Here is a 6,989-nt window from a genome sequence, read left to right on the forward strand (position 1 = left end):
CACTCATACTTAACGAAAATGGTTACAGTTACTTTTCCATTCTTTTCTTTCATCAAGAATTCTAGTCGTATTCTTACCCGTATTATACACAGCTTCAAAACGTACTTACTATGAGTATATACCAATAGGAACTAGCATGGGATTCCACTCTTGATTATGTCATGTATGACTAATCAATTTTAACTTCTACCATGAGCTAGTCAACTAACTAGAACTCCTTTTAACCTCACTCACCACTCACTAATTACCACTCATCATTCACTCCATTTCATTTCCAATTCTCTTTCAAATTCTCTCTTTGACCTCCCCAGAAGGTAATTTTAATGTGGCCGATTTCCCTTCTTTTGCAATAAGTTTCGCTACAGCACCCGCTGCTCTAGCTAATTGTCCACCCTTTCCAAGTGTGATTTCTATGTTATGTATGGCTGTGCCTAAGGGCATATCGGTTGAAGTAGATTCTCTCTCAACACACACACACTATTATGAACGTATTTTTCTAGTAGTTAATCATCATCTTCATCAAAAATCACTTCAAGAATCAAACTATAATCATCATAGGAAGAACACTTCAAAAATCCCTTCAAGTTTACTAATTTACTTCCAAGCTTTCTAATCCATTCCAAGTAATCATCTAAGATCAAGAAACCTTTGTTATATACAGTAGGTTATCTTTCTTATTCAAGGTAATATTCATATTCAAACTTTGATTCAATTTCTATAACTATAAACTATCTTAATTCGAGTAAAAATCTTACTTGAACTTGTTTTTGTGTCATGATCCTACTTCAAGAACTTTCAAGCCATCCAAGATCCTTTGAAGCTAGATCATTTCTTGTCACTTCCAGTAGGTTTACCTACTAAACTTGAGGTAGTAATGATGTTCATAACATCATTCGATTCATATATATAAAACTATCTTATTCGAAGGTTTAAACTCGTAATCACTAGAACATAGTTTAGTTAATTCTAAACTTGTTCGCAAACAAAAGTTAATCCTTCTAACTTGACTTTTAAAATTAACTACACACATGTTCTATATCTATATTATATGCTAACTTAATGATTTAAAACCTGGAAACACGAAAAACACCGTAAAATCGGATTTACGCCGTCGTAGTAACACCGCGAGCTGTTTTGGGTTAGTTAATTAAAAACTATGATAAACATTGATTTAAAAGTTGTTATTCTGAGAAAATGATTTTAATTATGAACATGAAACTATATCCAAAAATTATGGTTAAACTCAAAGTGGAAGTATGTTTTCTAAAATGGTCATCTAGACGTCGTTCTTTCGACTGAAATGACTACCTTTACAAAAACGACTTGTAACTTATTTTTCCGACTATAAACCTATACTTTTCTATTTAGATTCATAAAATAGAGTTCAATATGAAACCATAGCAATTTGATTCACTCAAAACGGATTTAAAATAAAGAAGTTATGGGTAAAACAAGATTGGATAATTTTTCTCATTTTAGCTACGTGAAAATTGGTAACAAATCTATTCCAATCATAACTTAATCAACTTATATTGTATATTATGTAATCTTGAGATACCATAGACACGTATACAATGTTTTGACCTATCATGTCGACATATCTATATATATTTCGGAACAACCATAGACACTCTATATGTGAATGTTGGAGTTAGCTATACAGGGTTGAGGTTGATTCCAAAATATATATAGTTTGAGTTGTGATCAATACTGAGATACGTATACACTGGGTCGTGGATTGATTCAAGATAATATTTATCGATTTATTTCTGTACATCTAACTGTGGACAACTAGTTGTAGGTTACTAACGAGGACAGCTGACTTAATAAACTTAAAACATCAAAATATATTAAAAGTGTTGTAAATATATTTTAAACATACTTTGATATATATGTATATATTGTTATAGGTTCGTGAATCAACCAGTGGCCAAGTCTTACTTCCCGACGAAGTAAAAATCTGTGAAAGTGAGTTATAGTCCCACTTTTAAAATCTAATATTTTTTGGATGAGAATACATGCAGGTTTTATAAATGATTTACAAAATAGACACAAGTACGTGAAACTACATTCTATGGTTGAATTATCGAAATCGAATATGCCCCTTTTTATTAAGTCTGGTAATCTAAGAATTTGGGAACAGACACCCTAATTGACGCGAATCCTAAAGATAGATCTATTGGGCCTAACAAACCCCATCCAAAGTACCGGATGCTTTAGTACTTCGAAATTTATATCATATCCGAAGGGTGTCCCGGAATGATGGGGATATTCTTATATATATATGCATCTTGTTAATGTCGGTTACCAGGTGTTCACCATATGAATGATTTTTATCTCTATGTATGGGATGTGTATTGAAATATGAAATCTTGTGGTCTATTGTTACGATTTGATATATATAGATTAAACCTATAACTCACCAACATTTTTGTTGACGTTTAAGGCATGTTTATTCTCAGGTGAATACTAAGAGCTTCCGCTGTTGCATACTAAAATAAGGACAAGATTTGGAGTCCATGTTTATATGATATTGTGTAAAAACTGCATTCAAGAAACTGATTTCGATGTAACATATTTGTATTGTAAACCATTATGTAATGGTCGTGTGTAAACAGGATATTTTAGATTATCATTATTTGATAATCTACGTAAAGCTTTTTAAACCTTTATTTATGAAATAAAGGTTATGGTTTGTTTTAAAAATGAATGCAGTCTTTGAAAAACGTCTCATATAGAGGTCAAAACCTCGCAACGAAATCAATTAATATGGAACGTTTTTAATCAATAAGAACGGGACATTTCAGTTGGTATCCGAGCGTTGGTCTTAGAGAACCAGAAAATTTGCATTAGTGTGTCTTATCGAGTTTGTTAGGATGCATTAGTGAGTCTGGACTTCGACCGTGTTTTCTTTAAAAATGATTGCTTAACATTTTTGTTGGAAACTATATATTTTTAACATATGAATATTATGTGATATATTAATCTCTTAACGTGTTTGATATTATGTGATAGATGTCTACCTCTAGAACAAGTCCCATTGACTCACCTAATAATAATGAAGAGTCAAAGGTAAATTGGAATGATTCGTGGACTGATTCACAAGTTCCCGAAGAGGAACCGGAAGAAGAGTCGGAACCGGAAGAAGAATCGGAACCGGAAGAAGAAATAGAACCGGTGGGGGAAATAATAAAATGGTTAAGTAAAAGAGAATCCTCAACCAACCGACCAAGGTTAATTATGGTCAATGGTGTTTCCGCCAAGGAAGCAAAATATTGGGAGGATTACCAATTCTCCGATGAATCGGATTCCGACGAGAATTCCGATGACGTTATAGAAATTACCCCAACTGAATTTAAAAAGGCAAAAGAAAATAATAAGGGAAAGGGCATAAAAATATAGAAATCTAATTCCAACCCCGATGAACTTTATATGTATCGTCAACCCCCGAAGTCCTTAAGTTGTAACAATGACCCGGGAACCTCTAAACCACCAGGTTTTTCAAAACCAATGTGGACAACGACGGCTCGTATTAGGGGAACATCATATATCCCTAGAAACTTGGCAAAACGAACCAAAATCGAACAAGAAGAAACGAGCGAGTCGGAATAAGATAGTTGTATTCGTGTGGTGTAATATATGTAATATAGTGTGCTTATGCTTTATGATATATGTAAAAAAAATTGCTTGTATTAATAAGTATTTTTATATGAATCTAACTCTTGTCTATTTTACAGTATAAAAACACAAAATGGATAGACAACCCAATATTTTAAGAGACCTACCCGGAGACATGATTGATGAAATCTTGTCTAGAGTCGGTCAGAATTCCTCGGCACAACTATTTAAGGCGAGATCAGTTTGTAAGACATTCGAAGAACGTTCCAAGAATGCCTTGGTTTATAAAAGGCTTTCGTTCGAAAGATGGGGGATATCACATTGGGAAATCCATAAGTTACGATGTGTTTACTTTGACGCATATATTGCGGGGAACCCAAATGCTATTTTACGCAACGGGTTAAGAAATTATTTTGACTCAGTATATCCGAATATAGGACTTCGTAATTTAGAAAAAGCGGCTAACATGCAACATAAAGAAGCATGTTATGCTTACGGGTTAGTAATGTTCGCTTCTCACCAAAGTGAGAACAAGAACATCGGGCTACAACTATTAAACAAAACGTTCCCACAAGTGACGGAGTCGGTAATTGGGGTAAGAAATGAGGTTTTTAGGTTATTACGAGACTGTTGGTCATTACATAACCCTCGTCCCTTTGACGACGTTACAACACGCTGTCTTATCAACAGCCATAACGGTTATGTTCCACAAGACCAAGGATGGGAAGTAGTCCTGGTAAAACCAGAATGCATGACTTGTTTCTGGACGTATGAATTACGTGTCTTTATTGCCTTTGCTGAACGACTTGTGTACTAGCTAGAATTATCTTCACAACTATCTTGTATCAAAGTTATTGTGTGCTATATTTCATGCTTTATGTAAAATAAGCGGTATTGCAAGTTTGTAAAATATTGTATAAAAGTTTGAACGCGAAATATTATTACAATCAGTTTTTCATATAAAATTGTAGTAGTTGAATTGTATATTAGCTACTAAGTATGAACTTAACGGGTAGGTAATACCCGAATTTAAACTTATAAAACGCTAATATGAAGAAAAAGCTTTTATAAATGAGTTCATATTATGCTACGAAATACTATTAACTACTCTTAATATTCTGTATGATTAACTTGTTCCATTTGACTATTTTGAAGGAAATGGCACCGACTACTCGACACACCGTGAATATGAATGAAGAGGAATTCCGTACTTTTCTAGCTTCAAACATAGCCGCAGTACAGGCTGCGCTACATACCAATAATAACCTTGGATCTGGCAGTACAGGAAATCGTGTAGGATGCACCTACAAAGAATTCACTGCCTGCAAACCTTTGGAATTTGATGGAACCGAAGGACCGATCGGATTGAAATGGTGGACCGAGAAGGTCGAATCGGTGTTTGCCATAAGTAAGTGTACTGAAGAGGACAAAGTGAAGTACGCTACGCATACCTTCACAGGTTCTGCGTTAACATGGTGGAATACCTATCTAGAGCAAGTGGGACAAGATGATGCGTACGCACTACCGTGGTCAGCATTCAAGCACTTGATGAACGAGAAGTACCGTCCCAGAACCGAGGTCAATAAGCTCAAGACAGAACTTAGAGGGTTATGAACCCAAGGATTTGATATTACCACGTACGAAAGACGATTCACAGAATTGTGCCTATTGTGTCCGGGAGCATTCGAAGATGAGGAAGAGAAGATCGACGCGTTTGTGAAAGGATTACTGGAAAGAATCCAAGAAGATATAAGTTCACACGAGCCCGCCTCCATACAACAGGCATGTAGAATGGCTCACAAACTAGTGAACCAGATTGAAGAAAGAATTAAAGAACGGACTGCTGAAGAGGCCAATGTGAAGCAAGTCAAAAGAAAGTGGGAGGAAAACGGTGATAAGAATCACCAATACAACAACAACAGCAATTACAACAATAATCGCAACAATTATCCCAACAATCGCAACATTAATCGCAACTACAACAAACGGCCCAACAACAACAACAACAACAACAGCAACTACAACAATCATCCCAACAACAATAATAACCGTAACAACAACAACAATCAGAAGCAGCTATGCCAAAGGTGTGAAAAGTATCACTCGGGGTTCTGCACCAAATTTTGCAACAAGTGTAAAAGAAATGGTCATAGCGTGGCGAAGTGTGAGGTCTACGGACCAGGGGTTAATAGAACGAAAGGAACAAATGGTGTCGGAACGAGTAATGGCGGAGCAAGTAGTGTCGGAGCAAGTTATGCCAATGTAGTTTGTTATAAATGTGGAAAACCGGGCCACATTATTAGAAATTTCCCGAACCAGGAGAACACGAATGGACAAGACCGCGGAAGAGTTTTCAATATTAATGCGGCAGAGGCACAGGAAGACCCAGAGCTTGTTACGGGTACGTTTCTTATTAACAATAAATCTGCTTACGTTTTATTTGATTCGGGTGCGGATAGAAGCTATATGAGTAGAGATTTTTGTGCTAAATTAAGTTGTCCATTGACGCCTTTGGATAGTAAATTTTTACTCGAATTAGCAAATGGTAAATTAATTTCAGCAGATAATATATGTCGGAATCGAGAAATTAAACTGGTTAGCGAAACATTTAAGATTGATTTGATACCAGTAGAGTTAGGGAGTTTTGATGTGATAATCGGTATGGACTGGTTGAAAGAAGTGAAAGCAGAGATCGTTTGTTACAAAAATGCAATTCGCATTATACGAGAAAAAGGAAAACCCTTAATGGTGTACGGAGAAAAGGGCAACACGAAGCTACATATTATTAGTAATTTGAAGGCACAAAAACTAATAAGAAAAGGTTGCTATGATGTTCTAGCACACGTCGAGAAAGTACAAACTGAAGAAAAGAGCATCAATGATGTTCCCATTGCAAAAGAATTTCCCGATGTATTTTCGAAAGAATTACCGGGATTACCCCCACAGCGATCCGTTGAATTTCAAATAGATCTTGTACCAGGAGCTGCACCAATAGTTCGTGCTCCTTACAGACTCGCACCCAGCGAGATGAAAGAACTGCAAAGCCAATTACAAGAACTTTTAGAGCGTGGTTTCATTCGACCAAGTACATCACCGTGGGGAGCTCCTGTTTTGTTTGTCAAGAAGAAAGATGGTACATTCAGGTTGTGTATCGACTACCGAGAGTTGAACAAACTTACCATCAAGAACCGCTACCCACTACCAAGAATCGACGACTTATTTGATCAACTACAAGGCTCGTCTGTTTATTCAAAGATTGACTTACGTTCCGGGTATCATCAAATGCGGGTGAAAGAAGATGATATTCCAAAGACTGCTTTCAGAACATGTTACGGTCATTACGAGTTTATGGTCATGCCGTTTGGTTTAAC

This window comes from Rutidosis leptorrhynchoides, chromosome 6 (assembly GCF_046630445.1).
Source record: "Rutidosis leptorrhynchoides isolate AG116_Rl617_1_P2 chromosome 6, CSIRO_AGI_Rlap_v1, whole genome shotgun sequence".
Taxonomy (NCBI): Eukaryota; Viridiplantae; Streptophyta; class Magnoliopsida; order Asterales; family Asteraceae; genus Rutidosis; species Rutidosis leptorrhynchoides.